This window comes from Trichosurus vulpecula, chromosome 2 (genome assembly GCF_011100635.1).
Source record: "Trichosurus vulpecula isolate mTriVul1 chromosome 2, mTriVul1.pri, whole genome shotgun sequence".
Classification (NCBI taxonomy): Eukaryota; Metazoa; Chordata; class Mammalia; order Diprotodontia; family Phalangeridae; genus Trichosurus; species Trichosurus vulpecula.
This window is the reverse complement of record NC_050574.1, coordinates 382,202,314-382,222,882: the sequence shown is the minus strand read 5'-3', so window position 1 is coordinate 382,222,882 and position 20,569 is coordinate 382,202,314. Positions and strand designations below refer to the sequence as shown.

General features: G+C 35.4%; 1 protein-coding gene across 2 annotated transcripts in view; it reads left to right on the top strand.

Annotated features, from left to right (window-relative positions):
* ZBTB21 (zinc finger and BTB domain containing 21) overlaps positions 1 to 20,569 on the top strand; it is a 57,592-nt gene that overhangs the window by 9,715 nt on the left and 27,308 nt on the right. Inside the window, exons 2-4 of one of the 2 annotated variants that reach the window (XM_036745045.1) lie at positions 4,990 to 5,040; positions 9,367 to 9,426; positions 12,740 to 12,810. The gene's annotated coding sequence lies outside the window, so the exon portion shown is untranslated. The remainder of the gene's footprint in view (positions 1 to 4,989; positions 5,041 to 9,366; positions 9,427 to 12,739; positions 12,811 to 20,569) is intronic. The other variant, XM_036745046.1, reaches the window with a different exon arrangement.

Sequence of the window (20,569 nt, the reverse complement as noted above, 5' to 3'; positions counted from 1 at the left end):
ACCTGTAAGTTTTAAGTGTTTCCCAGCGTGACCTGATTGCTTTCCCCCTGGTCTGAGTTATGCAAGTTTCTGATCTCTCTTTCAGTCTGAGCAACAAGTATACTGCTGCTAGACTCAGCCCCTATCAGCCAACTGGAAAACTGCTGGTCCAGAGTGAAAGAACTGTAGGTTCATATGTGGTTTGAGATTCCTACCCTGGTTATTCCTTTGTAAGCTTCACACTGAACTAGGCACAGTGCCACTGCTTCCTTCTAATCTCCAACCTTTCTCTGTACATTGTCCAGGGCCATCGCGGGACTCAGAACCCCTTCTTAGTTCACTCTGAATTCTTGATCTCAGATGGGTAGCTGCCAGTTGGCACCTGCCTGTCTGTGGTTCCTTGGTGTGATTCTGGGACCTTTTCTTGCCCTAGTGCACAGCCTGTCATTGGATGCTAGAGCGATCTGTGCATGAAGATTTCCTGGTCTGATACTGTCCCTAGTGTCTTAAGTACCTCTCAGTCTCTGCTAATCTGGGCTGGAATAATGACTCATTGTGACTTTTTTTTTGAGGGGGTAAGGCAGGGCAATTGGGGTTAAGTGACTTGCCCAAGGTCACACAGCTAGTAAGTGTGTCAGGTGTCTGAGGTCAGATTTGAACTCAGGTCCTCCTGACTCCAGTAGAGCCGGTGCTCTACTCACTGTGCCACCTAGCTGCCCCCTCACTGTGACTTTTATGGATTTCCCCTTCAGGATTCAATCTAGTGCATTTTTTAAGGCCGATTGAAGGAATTTGAGTTGAGGGGAAGGAGAGCGGAACTGTTTCCTGCTGCTCTGCCATTTTGCCTTCACTTCTATATTGATTCTCATAATGTTCGATTCTCTACCCTTTGGACATCTTTGGTGCTATAAATATTTTGTAAATAACAAGAGCTTCTGTAAATATTTTGGTGCCTTTGAGGTTTCTTTCTATTATTTACCTCCTTAGGGTGTATTCCTAGCAGTAGGATCTCTGTGGTCAAAAGGGTATGGACATTTTAGTCAAATTCTTAGCATTATTTCAGATTGCTTTCCTGAAAAGTTAGACCAATTCACAGGTCCACCAACAGTATGTAGTGTGATTGAATTTTCACAGACCCGTCCAACATTGACATCTCATTTTTTGTTCTTTGCCAATTTATTTGAGCATTTTAAAATGTTTTCATTGATATCTTTTGTTTTTTGTATCAGCAGAGTTTTTTCCCCACAATCTGTCCTTCCTTTTCCCAGAAAGCTTTCGCTTTATAACAAATAATGGTTTTTAAACAAAAAAAAACCTAAAGAATAAAGAGGAAGAAAAATCAGTACAACTGATCAATACATTGAAAAAAGTCCAAAACCATATGCAATGTGCAATACTTGTGGCATTCCCACTTCTTCAAAGAAGTAGTTTGGGATTGGACTCTAATATCTCTTCTTTCAAGCTATGGTTATTCTTTATGGTTTTATAACATTGATGTTTTATTTTGTACATATGTGGATCCTTCCACTTACATTGTAGTTATTATATCATATTGCTTGTTTTACTCATATCGTTTTCTTGATTCTTCTTACTCACTTCTTCATGAGTTCATGGAGATTGTTGCACATTTCTCTGTATTCATCATATTCACCGTTTCTTATAGCACCAAAATATCCCATTAAATTCATAATATAATTTGTCTAGCCATTCTTTAATTTATGAGCATCTGCTTTGTTTCCAATAATTTGTAATCACCAAAAATGCTATTACAAATATTTTGGTATAGATGGGGACTTTCTTATCAATGGTTTCCTTGGGGTATAAAACTAGTAATAAAATCTCTGGGTCAAAAGGACATCTTAGCCAATTCATTTGCGTAATCCAGAATAGTTGTATTGTTACAGCTCCACCAGCAATGCATTGGTGTGCTTCTCTTCCTACTACCCCTTCAACATAGACTATTGCCATTTTTGTCCTCTTTGCCGATTTTCAAGGTATGAGGTGTAATTTCAGTATTATTTTGATTTGCATTTGCATTAATGATTTGAAGCATTTTCTCATGTGATTGACATTTTAAGAAATGTTCGTTTATATCCTTTGACCATTTATCTGTTGGAGAATGGCTTTTGGTCTTAAGTATACTTGTTAATTTTTTATATACCTTGGACTCTAAACCCTTATCAGAGAAATTTCATGCAAAGACTTTTTTTCCCCATTTGACTCCTTGTCTCTTTATCTTAGAGTCTCTTTATCTTAGAAGGAGCTGGTGCCTCAGTAGATGCAGTGCTGGACTTGGATTCAGGAACACCTGGGTTCAAATCTGGCCTCAGACATTTACTGGTAGTATGACCCTGGGCAAGCTATATAACTTCTATTATCCTCAGTTCCCCTACCGGAATAACAGCATATACCTTCCTGGGTTATTGTGAGGATCAAATGAGATAATATTTGTAAAGTACTTAAGACTCTGTCTTATGCTTAGCAGGTTGTTATGTTAATGTTTGTTCCCTTCTCCCTTATCCTTGGTGCATTAATTTTATCTATGCAGAAGCTTTTCAATTTCATGTAATAAAGTTATCTAATACTTCTATTTCTTGTTAGGTTACGAATACCTCTTCTACCAGTTGCTGTAACTGGTATATGATCTGCTACTATTTCAATTTTTTTTAATAGTATTAACTTTAATATTAAGTTTACATATCCATTTTTGTGGAATGCTACGTAAGATGTTTGTTGGCAGACTGCTTTTGTTGTTTGGCCAGGTTTTTTTTTTAATCAAATAGGAAGAACTTTTCTAAATAATTTGTTTTTTGCTTTGTAAGATACTGGTTTATTAACTTGCATTGTTTTTTATTTTCCATTGTCTAGTCTGTTCTTTTAATTACATGTTTGGATTACATGCTGCTTTATAATATAGATTGAAGTCTAGAAGTGCTAATCAACCTTTGTGTTTACGTCATTCCTCATTTCCCTTGATAGTCTAGATCTTTTATTTTTCCAAATATATTTTATTATTATTTCATTAAGTTCTACAAAGTATCCCTGTGATAATTTGATTGGTATATCTTTAAAAGTATGAACTTTGGTACTATCTTAATTTTTTATTATATTGGCACTGGCCTAGCCACAAGAACTGAATATTCCTTCAGCTATTTTAGTTCTTTATTTCTTTAAGTAGTACTTTGTAAGTAATCTGTATGTCTTTTGTGTGTTTTGGTAGATTGTCCCCAAGACACTTTATGCATTTTGTAGTTATTTGGAATGGGATTTCTTTTTCTTTTATTGCCTCTTGAATTTTATCTGTTACATAGAAATGCAATTAATTTTTGAAGGTTGATTATTGTAGACTGAAATTTAGCTGAAAGTAAATTGTTTAAATTAGTATCTTTCCTGATTCTCTAGGATTTTTGAAGTGTACTATCATATTATCAGCCAACAGGGATGGTTCTATCTCTTCTTTACCTCTCTTTATGGATTTAATTTCTTTCTCTTGGCTTACTGCAATTGTTAATATAACTACATCAAATAATAGTAGGGAGAGTGGGCCTCCTTGCTTTACTCCTGTATTTATTGAAAAAGGTTCTAGTGCATCCTGTGATACTTGCTTTTCATTTTTGAAGTCCCTCTGTTCCTATATTTTGTAGGGTTTTTTTTTTTAAGCAAAAGTGAGTGTTGTACTTTGTCACAGGCTTTTTCTGTATTTGTTGAGATAAACATATCAGTAGTCATTGATAAACATTAAGTGCCCACCATGTGCCAGGTACTGTATTAATTCTGGGGATAAAAATATGAAAAAAGGTGGTCCCTGACTTCAAGGAGCAAAAAGAAAAGTAGAGAAGGAGGTTAGGAGGAGATACATGTTGGGACCATGGTGGAAAAGTCAAAGAAGTCCAAAACAAGTACTGCTGGAGAAGTTAAAGCAATCCAAAATGAGTGCAGCTGGGGGTGGGAAATGAGAAGTCTCTCATTTCCCCCCTCCTTAAATGGTGGAGTTTATGGCTCCCCCACAGACAAAGGAGCAGAAAGTATTGCTGAGATATAAGTAACAAGGCTGATTTGATCTTTCAAGATCATGAGATTTCCCAGTGATGAGTTTACTGGGAGCTTGGTAGAGAAGTCAGAAATCTAAAATGAGCATAATTGAGGTGGGAAATAAAATGTCTGAATAGGTTAATCATGTGACTTTGAACATTTTTGTTTTTAATACGATTTATCATGTTGATTGTTTTCCTAATGTTGAAGCATTCTATCATTCTGTCGTTGCTGATATAACTCCAACTTCGCTGTAATGAATTATTTCTTGGATAGGTTGCTGTAGTCTGTTTGACATAACTGTTTAAAATTTTTAATTAGTATTCATTCATGATATTGGTCTGTAATTTTCCTTCTATGTTTTATCTTTCCCTGGTTTTTAGGTATTAGGATTGTATTTGTCACAGAAAAAGATTCTTTATAGGATACTTTTTCAGTTTTTTAAAAAACAATGTGTAGTATGGATATTATTTGTCCTTTAAAAGTTTGATAGACTTTTCCTGTGAATCCATCAGGACTAGGACAGGCTTTTGCTTTTTTGTTTTAAGTAGTGCCTTTACAGCTATTTCAGTTTCCTTTTTTGAGGTAGGGTCATTTAAGATCTTTGTTTCATGTTCTGTCATTTTTGGAATTTTTAGTATTTGAAAGTATTTCTCTGTTTCTTTTGTTTTTTCAATTTCGTTAGCCTAGGATATATCTGTGCATAATCTATTATGATTTATTTCTTCCGATTTCATCTTGTCTGCTATTTTATTGATTAATTCTCCCCTCTAATTTTTAATCAGAGTGGTTTAACATACGTCATTTTATCAGTCTTTTTTAAAGAACCAGCTTTGTTTCTATTTAGCTGTTTCTTAATTATCAATATACCCTCCTTTGTGATTATTTTAGGTTCATTTGTTAGCTTTAAAAATTTTTTTAATGCAAATTTAGTTAATTAATCCTCTCTTTTTCTATCTTCTTAATATATATTTGTAGGGATATGCTTTTTTCCCTGAGGACTTCTTTTGCTGCATCACAGAAATTTTGGTATGTTTCATCATTATAATTTTCTTTCACATAATTATTAATTGCTTATATGATTTGTTCTTTGACCCAGTTATTATTTAGAATTTTATTGTTGAGTCTGAGTCTCATTTTGGGTCTTTGTCTTTTTTTTTAAGTCTCTGAATTAAGTACTATATTTATTGTGTTATAGACTCTAAAGGATGTGTTTATTATTTCTACCTTTTTACATTTGTTTTCAATATCTCTGTGTCTGAATACATGGTCAGTTTTTGTAGAAGTTCTATGTGGTGCTGAAAAATTACTGCAATTGTTAATCTTTTGCAATCCCATTTAAAAGATGCATAAGCTATTATATTTTCTCTTTAGTTTATCTTCCTGTTAAACTTATCCAAAAATGAGAGAGAGACATTGAAATCTTCTGGCATTATTGTGCTACTGTTTTTGTATTCTTGTAGCTCCATTACTGTTTCCTTTTATAAATTTAGATGTAAAGGCATTTGGAGCATATAAGTTTGATACTGATAAAGGTTTGTTATCTTTGGTTCCTTTCAGCATAATGTAGTTTCCTCATTTATTATCCATCCCTTACCTCCTCTTTTGGTGAATGCTTATTTTTGCTTTGATTGCATAGTAACAACTCCTGGCTTTTTGGATTCACTTTATGCATAGCAAATTTTTTTTCCAGTCCCTCATTTTTATTCTATGTATATCTTTGTTTTTAAAATCGTAAGGTTTTGTTTTCTTATCCAGACAATCATTTTTAAAAATTGGATTGTTTAATCCATTCACATTTTAAGTTGTGAGAATTAGGTTTATATTTTCACCCATTTGTCTCTATTTTTTTCAAGTAATGATTTTTTTCTCTTGTGTTATAAAAACAATACTGTGCCTCTATAGTTATTTTTGCTAAATTTTTTTTAGAGAGGGGAAGGCAGGGCAGTTGGGGCTAAATGACTTGCCCAAGGTCACACAGCTAGTAAAGGTGTCAAGTGTCTGAGACCGGATTTGAACTCAGGTCGTCCTGACTCCAGGGCTGGTGCTCTACTCACTGCACCACCTAACTGTACCTTCCTTAATTTTTTTTAATGTGACTCTATGGATACTGTCCCTTCGCCTCATTTTTGAGGTCTACCTCTTCCTGTTTGTTACCCTTTGAAGTTTTGCTTATTTGTTTCATGTTTCTTTTATCTGTTTATTTAAATCTATTCTTTTTTTCCCTCTCGATTATATAGGATTAATATAGAATTAAGTAGAATTCCCCTTCCTCAACTTCCCTTTAATTTGTTTTGTTGGTTAATTTTTAAAATTTCATTTTTTGAGCCTTTTTCTTTCCCTTACTCTGCTCATTTATTTTCCATTTCTGTGCATTCTAGAATTATATTCTTTGATTTGCAAACCTTGTTCTTATTTAATTCTTTATTCTTTGTTTTCCTCATGGAATTAAAATTTTTAATGTACCTATTTTACATTCTCCCTTATAAACATTTTAAGTAGAACTTTGTAAGTAAATCTGTATGTCTTTTGTGTGTTTCCTTAGATTGACACCAAGACACTTTATGCATTTTGTAGTTATTTGGAGTGGGATATTTTTCTTTTATTACCTCTTGAATTTTATCTGTTACATATGTTATACCAAGAGCGAGTGAGACGCTCCATAGAGTGTAAGTTTTAAATGGAGAATTTATTAGCCGGTGTCCATTCAGGGTTCAACCCAAATCAGAATGGCCCTGAGTTGGGGTGATAACGTAGTATTTATAGAAAATACAGGGTGCAGTGGTTAATTATCTCTTGAAATTTACATGCTAGGTCACAGGGTGGTCCGGGGGTACAGGAACAAAAGTCCTGACAGATCAAAGATTCTGACAGGTTATCCTTAAGTGGGATAATCTTATCTATTGACATTCCTTGGAGGAGTCACGGAACCCCAGGGACATTTGCTAAATGCCAAAAGGTCTGAGTCCATTCTTTATTATGCAAACTGGGGTTTTGTTTAGGGGCTGGGGACAGGGTTCTCCTTGATTTCTCCAGTACCACACATAGAAATGCAGTCAATTTTTGAAGGTTGATTTTTCCTTCTTGAGCTGGCCCCCTTTTTCTCCTGTGCCTCACTCATAGAAAAATACCAATTTCTGCAGGTAATAGAGAGGATATTGCTTTTTGGTAGGATTCGTCTTTTGTCTCTGATTATGCAATTTGTCATTGACCTTTGCCCTCCTCTTAGCCCTTTCCCCCCTTCCATTTGCCTCAGTTTTCTCTGGGTTCATGCCCTTCCCCTCTACTGTGAGTCAGTAGCTCTTAGGGGCTCTGATTCCCTTTTTCCTGGGGCAGGATAAGTGGTTTCTGTAGGTACCAAATCCCTGTAGATAATAACCATTGTAAGGTCCTCATCTCCTTTTAGAGAGGATCTTTCTTCACCCATAGGAACATTCATCAGTGGTATCCATTTCCTATCATTTAAATAATGTTTCTCTTTTTCTTTTCCCAGTTTTAATCTCTCCTTTTCCTTTACCTCCTCTCCTTTTAGTCTCTTTTCCCTGAGACACTACAGGAGTTATTTTCTCATCATTATTAGCCTTTGACTTGATTAAGGCATATCACATATTATCTGCTGTCTAGTCCATGATGCCTCTGGCCTGTTTCTCTACCCTCACTTCTATTTGATTTCTGCTTTCCCCCATTGTCTCTTTGTGTGCACTTCAAAAGAAGTCTCTGAATGGCCTTTGTTATTGTTTTGTTATTGTTGTCCCTGGTTGTTGTATTAGTTTACTCATGTATTTTTGTTATTTAGGGCAATCTGTGAAGCAAATAATTCTCTTCTCATCTGATTTTCTTTCTGTTAATGTTTTGAATGTCTCTTTATTTTTGAAGTCCTTCCTTTTTCACATACAGTTAGGCTGAGATTTGCAGGGTAAGTCACCTTGGGCTGCATTTTGAGCTCCATTGCTCTTTAGAACACATTATTCCATTATCTCCTGTGTTTTCTAGATGCTGTAGAAGTATCTAAATTTCCTTTCCTTTTTATTTGAAAGTCTTTTTCCTGGTCTCTTGAAGAGTGTCATTTCTCAAAATAATTTTAAAATATAACCACGATATGTCTTGTAGTTTGCTGCCTTGGATTTTTTTTTTTCCTCTGGAGACAGCCTTTGGATTCTTTTGATTGATTGGCACTTTACTTTTGTGCACTGAAGCTCTGGACAGTATTTCTTGAATTATGCTGTTCAGGTTTTTTGACTTGTCCTGTTCTTTTAGGAGGCCTATAATTCTTTTTTTAAAAAAATAAATTATTTTTAATTTTCAACATTCGCTTCTATAAGCTTTAAATTTGCTCTACCTCCCTTCCCTCTCCCCCTCCCCAAAACAGTGTGCAATCCAATATAGGCTCTACATACACAGTTCTTATTAAACATATTTTCATATTAGTCATGTTGTATAGAAGAATTAGAACAAATGGGAGGAACCATGAGAAAGAAAAAAAACCAAACCAAACCAAAAGAGAGAGTGAATAGTATGCTTCTGTCTGCCTTCAGTCTCCATATTTCTTGCTCTGGATGTGGATGGCAGTTTCCATCATGAGTCTTTTGGAGTTGTTTTAGGTCCTTGCACTGCTGAGAAGAGTTAAGTCTATCAAAATCAGTCATCGCTCAATGTGGTTGTTACTGTGCGCAATGTTCTCCTGGTTCTGCTCCCTTCACTGAACATCAGTTCATATATGTTTTTCCAGATTTTTCTGAAGTCAGCCTGCTCATCATTTCTTATAGCACAATAGTATTCCATCACATTCACATACCAAAACTTGTTCAGCCATTTCCCAATTGATGGGCATCCCCTCAATTTCCAGTTCTTGGCCACCACAAAAAAAGCTGCTATAAATATTTTCATACATGTGGGTCTTTTCCCCATTTTTAAGATCTCTTTGGGATATACCGTAGGAGTGATATTGCTGGGTCAACAGGTATGCACATTTTTATAGCCCCTTTGGCATAGTTCCAAATTGCTCTCCAGAATGGCTGGATCAGTTCACAACTCCACCAACAATGAATTAATGTTCCAATTTTCCCTCTTCTTCTTCAAGACCTATAATTCTTAAGTTGTCTTTATATTTCCTCTCTTTGACATCAGTATGTTTTGCTTATATGAAAAGAAGCATGCTTTCTTTTAATGTTACTGCTTTTTTCTTCTCTTTTTCCTGATTGTTATTCATTTCTATGTATTTGCATTTCTAATGAGTTTTATGTTTATTTTGTGAGATGTGGCATCACAGATTAAAGTTTTTCCATTTTGCCCATTATTTCCATTGTGCAGCCTGTAAATTCTGCTCTAATCTAATTTCTCTTTTAAACTACTCAGGAACAGCATTCTGTGGTTCCAGGCTCTCTTCAAAATCTACTGGTTTCCCTGTCTCATCAGGTATTCAGTCGTTTTCTTTTATTTTGTACTATTTATTTATAGATGCCAGAACTCATTAGAACTGGGAGGTCATTATTTCCTTTTTCTGCTAATGTTTTCTCTGTCAGTTTATCTTTTTATGTTCAAGGTCATTTTCTTCCTCCTGAGTTTTTTTTTTTTTTTAAGTAATTTTAGTCTTTTTTCCTTATTTTCTGACGTTGTTCTCTTCTGAGTCCCTCCACTCTGATGCTAGTTTCCCTGGAGGCTGAATCCTGAAGCATTTCAACCTTTTCCCACATTGGACAATTCATGAAATCAGTAACTTTGGTCTCTGCCTCAAGTGACTTCTGGGAGAACACAACTCAGCTGGATGCTGGGCTCTTTCCTTCAAGTTCAGTGGATTATCACATAGCTCCACACTTATATGTCCTGTCCTCATGGCCTCTGTTCCTTAGTTGTCTGGCCCAGTGGCATGGAGCACTACTATGTTGATAACTATTGCAGCCTAAGCAAATTTTTGTCATTTGGATTTTGTATCTCCCCAGCACTGGGCATTGGGTGGGATCAGGTATAGAGTTGAGCTCTATTTTCAGTGCATTCTGGACCTGCATTTCTTTCCTCCATTCTGGCCAGATACAGAATGTTGCCATGGTGTTGACTATTGTGGCCTGAGCAAATTTCTGCCATTTAGAATTGGCATCTGTGAGACACTGGGGGGAAAGAGGAGGCCTGAGTGGCATTCTATTGCAAACCTATGAGTTTGGTCAGCTTGTGCAGTCTTGCTAGTGGAAGTGTGGTCAGAGGTGAGGGAGAGGGGTGTAGTGCTGAGTGAGTTCAAGTTAGACATTTGTTTATAAAGGTTTTATCTTTTTTGGGATATCGTTAAAATTGTTTTATCTCCAGCACAGGTTTTCTGTTTTAGAAAGGCTTGAGAGTCAATGAGGATTAGAGAAATTGATTACATTTACTTGCAGCTGAACATTTAAGAATAGGCAGTATTTGAATGGGTGAAGGGACTTCCAGAACGGGAGAGTGACATGAGCAGAAGATAGAATTCTAACGGTGTGTTTGGGGAATACTTATGAAAATAGTGAGAAGGGAGGAAAAAAATAGGTTTGGAGCAAATTGTAAAGTGCCTTTAATGTCAAGCCTTTAATTTACTCTAAGTTTACTGTACTTTAATTTGTAGGTAGTCGATACCCATTTTTGATCTGGGGAGTGACCTGATAGTATATATTTATTTAAAAAATAATCTTATTCATTCATTTTTGCAAGTATTTATTATATCTCTCCAGCCCCCCCCCCACTGAATAATTCTTTTTAAATAATGAAAATCCTCATAACAAATATGTATAGTTCCTCAAAACAAATTCCCACACTGACTGTGTTCAAAACTATGTTTGCATTTTAAGTCCTTTACCTCTGGCAGGATGTGGATAACATGTTTCATTTTAATTTGTCTAGAATCATGACTTATCATTGTATTGATTATTGTTCTGAAGTCTTTCAGAGTTGTCTTTATGATGTTACATAAATTGTTCTCCTAGTTCTGCTGATTTCTTTCTGCTTCTGTTCAGAGGTCTTTCCAGTTTTTTCTGAAATTGACCATCTTGTCAATTCTTAATGGCTCATTATTTCATTATATTCATTTCAACAATGTGTGTATTTTGTATTTGTTATCTCCAGCGATCTCACTTTGATTTACCGTTGATTGCACTTAACATTTTCATACCCTCAAAGGGTCAGGGGAAGTACTTGTTTATTGGAATGATGAATTTAGCATTAGAGTTGCAGTAATTACAGACATCAGGGAAAGATAATTTGGGTATGAAGCCTCAATTAATTTAAGCATGTGCAATATTTCAAAATCAAAAGATCCTCCCTTGGGTCAAAGATGTGTTTGTGCTCTGTTTCTCTCAATGTGTGTGTGTTTAAACTGTTTAAAATAAATATTTTTTTTTTACAACATAGTTTAACCAGACCAGAGTTTTCATATTAGAAGTAAGTTCAGCAGTCCCTGCTTTTTTTTTTTTTGAGCAGAGTTTAATCAGACTGGAGTTCTTATATCAGGAGTAGATTTGAGTAGGAATAATTTAACTTCTGAATCTGAATCTACTGGCAGTTGTTTCAACCCAGAATTATCAAAATCAGACCAGAGTTACCAGAACCTGAGGGATCTCATAAAGATAAGTGACTATTCAAGGTAGAACTGCACCATCAGATTCATATCATTGGTGATAGGGATTGTGGTGACCTCTCTTGCAATATATATCAGACCAGACCAGGACTACTCAGAAATTTAGACAGTGAGGGTAGCCAAGGCAATATAGTAATTACAAATGACAGACAAGCATTCAGATAAGTACATAAAGGACTACCTCTGCAATTTTTCTAGATAGTACTGCAACTTTACTAGTCTATCTCTTTTTTCTGCACATAAATCTCCTGAAGCAAAGTTTACTTTGTGTGTGCTTAACGGTTACTGGGGTAGACAACTTGATCTTGGTTGAACCTAGTTTGTCTCATCTGGGGTCACTAGTAATTGAGATAAAAATTATCTGAGGGTCCATTGATAATATACTGCTGTCAGTCATAGGAGAAACAATTCTTTTCCTATATGAATGCATTAGCTATATAGATAGTCCCCAACTTCCAAATAGGTTGTGTTCTAGAAGTTTACCCTTAAATTTGTTTCTTAGACCTTGGAGTTCTTTTTGCTTTAAAAACAATGCTGTAAATGGTAGGCTCCCAATCTAAGCTATAAAGGTTTATTTAACTCATAATGGAACTGAATTGCAGTACCAGTAAGATTAATTTGAGTTTTGGATGCTGGGAGCAGATGACAGGAGAAGGAAAGAGTGCTTTGTTCCCCATTCTTGGTTAGCCCAGACAAACTTGAAATAGAGTATATGTTTGTATTTTTTTCTGTGCACCCCATCTACTTCTGAGAGACCTTTTTCTGTGGCTTTCAGTATTATTATTGCATCTCTAATTCCCTCCCCACCGGTGTTGCACTCTACTCAGGCCTGAACATTTGCAAAGTGTTTCTGCAGTCCAAAATTATTTCTCCCATAACTCCCTCCTCAAATCAAAACTTCTCCTTCCAAAATGCAGTTGATCTTGGTTTAGTGTTAAGAAAGCAATTATTTACCTTATACTAAGAGGTAAATGACTAATTGTCCTTCAGTCCTTTCAGAAATGTTTGCATTTTTCAGATTATGAAACAAAAAAATGAAAAATTTCAGATTATTGATTGTAGAGAGCTACTACATAGATCCTGTATAAGCATGTCTCTATGGACATCTGTTCTAATAAAGCACTTTTCTTTTTATAGCTTTCTTCCTCATTTTATTTCTGAAGTTTCCAAAAGCCCCAAGTATGTTTCCAGTGGTTAGATGATAAAAGGTAAGGGAATTGTCTAGGGTAGAGTAAGGGTGGTTGTTTGTATAGCTGGGTCATTTGTAAATTATGGACTTGCTATATTCCTAATTAATTAAATCAAGCTGAAGTTTCAGATACTTACTGTTGGTTTTATTGTATCTTGAACAGAAGAATTCCTTAAAGAGAGTAATTCAAGAACAACTGCACTTTGTAGTAAATGAGGATTGAGGAACTGAAGAAGCACCGGAACTTGAGATTTTGACCTGCTCATTAGTCAGCTGTGAATGGTCTCTAATCAGAAGTTTCGACTCGACTCTCTAGCTAAATACTTATTACAGTGATTATTTTTTCACTTCAGTTAGTTTGAATTCAGAAGGTACAGTAGTTACAAAAGCTGGCACCTTCTGAGTAGTTAAAATGTAGATTGGAAGTGGACCCCTGTGAAAGAACTGTTTTTTTTAGATTAAACTTAAATTTAAGGGAAGAGCAAGTGTCATGTCAAGAATATAATGACTGAAACAGTCCTGTAAATGTGTATTGGATAGCTTGGAAGGTGAATATTTGGGGGATAGCGGATAGAAAGGAAAAGATGCCCCGTTTGTATCTGGCTGGACGATTCTGGCTAATAAAACTATTCATATTTATATACCTACCAAAATTTTACAGAATGTTCTCGTTAGTCAGACTCTGTGGAGTAGGTATTACGAATATCATCCCTATTGACTTACTTCACAATCATATTGCTAGTGTTAAAGTCACAGCTTTAGTTTTCACTTTTTGACTCAAGAACAGACTACACACTGTACTGCCGCTGGCCATTTCCTTAGCATACCTAGTACCATCTGACTTTCAGAGACAGTGTGTATTACTGTTAAATCCCAGCCCTACGTAGTTTTGCTGCATTACTAGCTGTTTCTCTCCAAAAATTTAAAATGAGAATTATGTGGCATTTGAAGTGAAGGAGATAATTTGGAGCAATAGCAAGAATACTGTTATCTGGAGAAGAGCAGATGAAAGAAAGGCTGTTTGGACAAGGAAGAGAGAAGGGTTAAGTAGCTTGGGCAGTGGCTAGGGAAGGTGGTAAGTGGCATATGGGAAGATGTTATTTTCTTCAGGTGTTATTTTCTTTCTTCCTCTTTCCATTCCCTATCTTCCTTCCTACCCAGGTTGGAATGTAGCCATCCTCATAGACCTCATCCCAGTACTGATTGACATGAAAATTTTAACCTGCTTTGTTTTGTTTTTGACTTGGTCTGGCTCAGTCCTCTTTAGGCAACTAGTGGGCCTTTGCTTCCAGAGGTTCACTATATTTTTTCCAAACTTAATACAGACGCCCTGTCTCCTTTAGCCCTACTGCAATGCAAAACTCCTGAACTCAGCCTCTCCCAGTAGTTTGTTATTTTCTTGAGGGATGCAAAAGATACTTTTCCGCCCCTCAGGTTGTCAGTATTTCTTTAAAAGTAGTCTCTTAAAGTTTGAAATGTCATGTGAGAAAATAAATTACTGTGTGATAAACTATAAATATAAAAATTATAAAAAGACAATTTTGTCACCACGAAGGTGATACCTATAGCTAATAATAACTCATGTTTTTATTTTGATTTAAAAGCTTTTATTCAGTTTTATGATCTTGTACTGAATATACCAGGATCATATATTTATATATATACAATATAGATATAGAGATTACTAATTTAAGACTTAGTGAAATGTGCTTAGCACTAAAGCACCATTGAAGATGATTTTTTTTTGTTTCAGATAATACTTCAGACTTAGGGATTTAGGACCATCTTTATGAATATAAATTAGTATTGTGAATAATGATGTTAGAGATTTGTTGATTTATTTGGAAAGCACAGGAAAAATCAAGTGGATGAAGAATATGTATTGCCTAGGTAACCTATTGAATTAATCTATCAGTAGATATATCTTGTCCAGGTATTGACTGCAGCTGTACAATGAACTGGGTTTGTAAATTTTCTTTAACTTAAATTTTATTCTTTATTACGAACTTAATCATCAATAGACATTAATATTTAAACATACAGTGAACAAAAAAAGATGGTAAATGAGACCATGAACTTCTGTTATATACAGTTTTTAAAGAAAGACAAATTTAATACAATAACAAAAAAATTGCCATGTTTGTTCTCTTTGTACTTTAAAAATTTTTAATCTTTGATTTTTTTCTTATTCATTTTTAAACATATGTACTGTGTAAAAGTATAGTCAAGAAAAACAATTTAATACATTGGTCATGTCTGACAGTGTGTGTCTCATGATGAACCTCTAGTCCATTAGTCATCTTCTACAATTCTTTCAGAATTATTTCCGTGATTGCCCAATAAATTGTCTTCTTGGTTCTGTTCATTTCATTATGCATCAATTCACACAAAAGTTCTCTGGTTTCTCTGAATCTATCATTTATCATTTCCATGGCATGGTAAAATTCCATTACATTTGTATTGGATCCATAATTGAATAGGAGAGATTGCTATCTTGATTTTTTGAAATCGAGTAGCATTTTCAGTGATTCCAAGCTGCTTCTTGCTTCAAAAGTCTGTCTTTTAAATAATAATATTTTTTTCTGATGATTCTGTATGGCTCTGAAACATGGAATATTGTGGCCTATAAATAATCACAATTGAAGATGGCCCAAAGGGCAACATTGTAAATATAGACCGGAACATATCAACAATGATATGTACCAAACAAATGGCATATAAAACATTATGTGGTAAGGAGTTTGTGTGACTTGAAGAGGAAGTGGGCTGATACTGTAGCAAGATTGAGGGATAGCAGTAGCCTGAATACTCTACGAATATCCATGAATTGGTAATTTGAGGAAAGCCACCAGCATATTGGATGAATCCTCTAGAATCTCTGGAAAGAAATAGTTAAGAATTGTGCAAAACGAGAAAATATATGTTGGTTGCAATCACTATTAGTGATTTCATATTAGTAAAATACAAAGTCATAGAAGTATTTTTTTTAATTAAGGATGGGTATTAAAAAATCCAACACTATAATTAAGAGAGCATTACAACCACAAAACCCCCCAAAACATCAAAGTAAAATAAAGTTCAGCATTTTAAAATATAATTATGGTTAAACCTTCTACCTTTTTTCACATTTATTATTTATTTTTTGGCATGCCATCCAAATTCTTTCCCTCCCCTACCCATTGAGAAGGCAAGCAATGTGTTATCATTCATGCAGGTGAAATCATGTAAAACGTATTTCCATATTAGCCATATTGAAAATAAAAGGCAAAAACAATAAAGAAAGTGAGAAAATTATACTTCGATTTGCACTCAGAATTCATGGATACCATTTTTCATCGAGTCCTTTAGAACTGTCTTGGATCATTGTATTGATCAGATTAGTTAAGTCTTTCACAGTTGATCATCGTTACAATATTGCTGTTAGTGTACAGTGATCTTCTGGTTCTGCTCTTTTCACTTTGCAGAAGTTCATATACGTCTTCCCAGGTTTTTCTGAAACCATCCTGCTCATCATTTCTTATAATACAGTAGTGTTCTATCACAATCATATACCACAATTTATTCAGCCATTCTCCATCCGATGGGCATCCCCTCAATTTCCAATTCTTTGCCACTATAAAAAGAGCTGCTGTAAATATTTTTGTACATGTGGGTCCTTTCCCTTTTTTATGATCTCTTTGGGGTTCAGACCTAGTAGTAGCATTGCCAGATCAAAAAGTATGCATAGTTTGATTGCCCTTTAAGCCTAGTTCCAAATTGCTTTCCAGAATGGTTGGATCAGTTCACAACTCCACCACCAGTTCATCATCCCCTCCAGCATTTATAATTTCTGATAGGTGTGAGGTGATACCCCAGAGTTGTTTTAATTTGAATTTCTCTGATCAGTAGTCATTTAAAGCATTTTTCCATGGCTATAGAAAAATTTTGATTTCTCCTCCTGGAAACTTCCTGTTCATATTCTTTGACCATTTATCAATGGGGAAATGGATTTTTTTTTTATAAATTTGCCTCAGTTTCCTATATATTTGAGAAGAGTCCTTTATCAGAGAACCTTGTAAAATTTTTTGATATTATTTCGTTGTCTATGGTACCTTTTAGAGCAGTCTGGTTTTTGTTTCTGCTTTGAGTTCGTGATTGCTACCCTTGCCTTTTTTCTTCAGTTGAAGCATAATAGATCTTGCTCCTGCCCCTTATTTTAACTTTGTGTCTTTCTGTTTCAGGGGTGAGCCTTGTAATATTTTGGCACCTTTGTGGATAAAATTTTAATCTGATCTGTACACAGAGCATTCTATCTTTTATGTTTGAATGAAGACATTTGTGACTTCAGCCTCTAATTTTTTACCCCATTTTCAGACACAACATTGAGAACCCTAGAATTTAATCTTACAAGTTGTGAAAGAGACAGATGTACCCTAAGTTCTGGAAGAGTGTATTCTAAAGCAGTGCTATCAGATTAAAAAATAAAGGAGAGCCACTAATCCATTTAAAAATTTTATCTGTGTTTTACTATTTTTAAATCTGTTAAGTATTTTCCAATTAGGTAGCTAGGTGGATCATTGGATGAAATGCTGGGCTTAGAGTTAGGAAGACCTCAATTCAAATGTGGCCTCAGACACTTAAATGCGTGACCCCAAGCAAGTTATGTAGCTTCCATTTGTGTGTTTTCCTCAGCTGTAAAAAGGGGATGATAACTATGATAACAGCAAGATCAAAAGAAATAATTATATAGTGCTTAGCCTGGCACATAGTAGGCTCTATATAGATGTTTATCCTTTCCGTGCTCACCCCAATTACATTTTAATTTTATTCTGACTGCACTTAGCGGGTGCTGCGTGTTTGACACCTCAGTTCTAGATATTCTTAGAAAGAGTAGGCAAGCTTTAATGGCATAAGTCAAACAGCGGAACCCTTAGTGATGCAAACTAGATGATTACATCATTTCAGCATGAGAATTCACCCCAAGAGGTGCAAGGAAGAACAAAAGAAACGAAAGAAGTCCTTTTCTGCAGATTTTGAGGATACTTAGAGAGAACTAAGGTTTGGCTAATGAGGATAGACTTAATTTCTTAGCTGTACAGGTAATTGAATTCATGGGTAATTATTTAAACTGTTGGTCAGTTTAAAAGAGCAGCCATAGAACTTAAGGAAAACAGTTAATGATTTCTTTCATTCTTTAATTTTTTTTTCTTTAATGAATTTGAAGCCTTGGCAGTTGAAAGGGGCAACTCTTTAGGTGGTTGGAATTTAGCAGACCTTGTTTTGGCTCGACTTTTAAGAGAATTGGGTGGGTTAGAATAATTCGAGTGTTTAAAATTTTGGCAGTTACCAATACCTTCGAGCAATAAAGTTTTAATGAGAACTAGGTGATTCTGCCCAGTTAGTATGCCCAGTGCAACAATAAGGATGGAAATATTCAAACTGTAGTTTCATTCTAAATACTTCATGAAATTGACCTGGAAAACTTTGAGGAAATATCGCAGCAGTATATACAGAGACAAGACAATTAAACACTAAATTGAAAATTCTAAAAATCAAAGGAGAGATTAATAAAAATGAAAAAAAGTCATTGAGCTAATGAGTAAAACTAGGGGCTTGTTTTATGGAAAAGCTAATAAAGTAGATAAACCATTAGTTAATTTCATTTAAAAAAAAGAAAAGAAAACCAAATTTCCATTATCAAAAATGAAAAGGCTAACTTCACCACCAATGAGGAGGAAATTAAAGCAATTATTAGGAGCTATTTTGCCAAATTATATGCCAATAAATCTAACAGTCTGAGTGAAATGGATGAATATTTATAAAAATATAAATTGTTCAGATTAACAGAAGAGGTAGAATACTTAAATAACCCTGTCTTAGAAAAAGAAATTGAACAAACCATGTATGAGTTCCCTTAAAAAAAATACCCAGAACCAGTTGGATTCACAAGTGAATTCTACCAAAAATTTGAAGAACAATTAATTCCAATACCGTACAGAGTCAAGCCTTTTCATTCTGGCTGAATGCCAAGTATATTATGAAGAGACATTGAATAAAGGCTTTGACCACTGTGATTCTTAGAATTCCTGAATCTGTGAGGTTGTTAATACAGACTGTCAAAAGATGGTAATACATGCAGGCTGAGAAAGTATGTCCTAATATAGTATTTAGACAGCCTTTCAGAAGAAAGGTAATTTTCCTGTTATGTATTTTGCCTAAAAGGTCCGTATTCTAAATGTAATGTTTGAAATAAACTTCAGCATTATTGAGATATTGCAGTTCCATTAATAAAGATTGTGATGCATATTTTGACTTCTGTAGGTTCATATTTATAATAAATTAATATCTGTATTTTGTTTAATTCTTCTGGGTTAAATCAAATGGTATTCGGAAATGCTTGTCAACTTTAACAAACATTCACAATTTGGACATTTGAGCATTTCTTTCTTTTTCCCCTATCTCTTGTGTTAGAGGTACCTCTGCAGGATGGAAGAGTCTGGGAAAATGGTGAAATAAAGTAGGAAATTACCTAACTCCTCTAAATTCCCCCACAAACAATATAAAATAACACCTCAAAGTGAACTTTTAGTGGCACAAATAATTAAAAGATGGAGTAAAGCAGCTGTTCTCCTAAGAAAACTTGGAGGACATTAGGAAAGACCCAACCTTCTCTAGGTGGTTCTTAGCCTAATTGAAGTGCATATACCTCTGGGCATTTGCTGTTGAATCAACAAAGAATAAGTCCTGGAGACAGCCTCAGCTTTGGGAACTTTAGCCACCCTGAGAGTAGGGGGATTGGAGAGCTGATCAAAGGAAGATTGGAGGGCCATCTACTGCCTCTGGATGCCAAGCCAAGGTAACCAGATATGGTCACAGGCTCTGGGCAAGGAGGAGAGAGCACATGCCAAATGAGTGCACTTGCAGAGGGCAGGGACCCTCCTGGCTGTGGGCCCTTGCAGGAGAGTGGAGTCTTTGGTTTTGCTTCCAGGGTAGAGGGGTGAACTGCAGCTTATATATCCTGTTCAGGGCCTCGAGGGCCCGACCTCACCCAGGCTGAGTGTGGAAAAATTCCCCACCCTCAATATCATATTAGATACAAATCAATGACTCCCAATTGTCTCAGTGCTGGGAAATACAAAAACATCCCACTTTATCTGCCCCATTCAAACAAAGGCCAGAATCATTAAAGGTCAACAGCAAAAAGTCCCACCTTACTTGCTATTAGAATCCCAGAGAGATCCAAAAAAAAAAAAAAAAAGGGAGGGAGGGAAAGGACCCATTTGTACAAAAATATTTGTAGGAACTCTTTTTGTGGTAGCTTAGAATTGGAAATTGAGGGGATGCCTGTCAATTGAGGAATGGCTGGACAAGTTGTGGTATATGATTGTAATGGAATATTATTGTGTTATAAGAAATAACAGGCGGGAAGATTTCAGAAACCTGAGGAAACTTATGAACTGATGCAAAGTGAAGTAAGCAGAACAATGAAGAACTGTGTATGACTTTTCTATTTTCAGCAATACAGTGATCCAAGACACTCCCAAAGGACTCCTGATGACAAGTGCTATCCACCTTCAGAGAAAGAACCAATGTTGTATGAATAGACTGAAGCATTGTTTTCACTCTGTGTGTGTGTGTGCGTGTGTGTGCGTGCATGTGCCCTCCTGTACAAATTGATTAATATATGGAAATGTTTTACATGATTACACATGTATAGCATATCAGATTATTTACCATCTCAGGAGGGGGAAGTGAAAGAAGGGAGGGATAGAATTTGGAACTCAAAACTTAAAAAAAAG